Source organism: Limulus polyphemus, unplaced genomic scaffold (assembly GCF_000517525.1).
Source record: "Limulus polyphemus unplaced genomic scaffold, Limulus_polyphemus-2.1.2 Scaffold1021, whole genome shotgun sequence".
Classification (NCBI taxonomy): Eukaryota; Metazoa; Arthropoda; class Merostomata; order Xiphosura; family Limulidae; genus Limulus; species Limulus polyphemus.
In genome coordinates, this window is record NW_013666631.1 from 1,946 (window position 1) to 3,144 (window position 1,199).

The window sequence follows — 1,199 nt, forward strand, 5'->3', positions numbered from 1 at the left end:
ACCTGGCCATGCCGGGCCGATACCAGTGTTAGAAGACCTGAACGTACTGTATCTAAATGGGATCATTTTTAATAAAGTATTATTGTATTATTCATTCATTTGTGTCTTGACTGTCGTCATGGGCTGTTGTCAGCCTTTTAAATATCTTGAGTCTTCTAAGAAATAATATCGTCTGTTGTAAATGGCAAATTATTACTACTGTTAGAGACAAGGTTGATTATAAAATAATGAAATAAAATCCCTGCAATCTATCTATCATAACCTTACACATCCTGCTAATTTTAATTATTAATATCAAATTAAGCTCATGTTTATTTGTGTTGTTGCTATAGTATCGAGTAATTGATATATAACAAGTCTATTCTTTACCATACGTTAGATATTTAACTAGTAGATCTATTCATTAACTTTATTGTGTTTAAAACGACTAGGGTATTCGAAATATAACATTGTTACGTCTCTGGTCGTTTGTTAATTACCCGGAAAAATTCTTTCGGAAGAACTTCAACGATACAAGTTATTTCTTAAATAAAACTAGTTTATTGTTTCTCAATACAACTTTGCAATACACTTAATTTCCACAGGCACTTTAACTTAAACACACGCTATAATTCACAGTGATCTACACACTTTTCTTACGGCTTGACTCGATTATCTGTCTCTATCTCCCTGTCTGCTATTCAATTATTTATGCCGTCACTTCTCGCCGATCTTATATATACGAAATAGAGGGCGTCTGGCAAACACTCGAGATGTTCTAGATACTCATTACGTGTTACCAGCGTCACGTGAATTCCGCTGTCGTAACACTGCCCCTTCCTTAGTATTGTTTGTCCCGAACAATAGCCACTTAAGTTAAACCAATATATAATTAACAATAACTTAATTAAATGTGCAGGATTTACAAACACAATATTAAAATTCAACAAAGTCTCTTAATTTTACGGGACGTATCTTCTTCTGTACTGGCTTCTGCTTCACGTGAGGTTCATCTGCTCCATCAAGAATTGTCCTATTATCAGTAATAGTCACATCAGTGGTAGTAACTTCATGAAGGGCTTCACTGTTTCCCTTCTCAAAACCGAGTAGAGTTTCTTCTTTGACAGTGGCCTTTCCAGGTGACACGCCTTTAGCGACATCTTTTGTTCCATTGTTCACTTTGTCCTAACTGAAATGTCCTGGACCGTGATAATACCAAA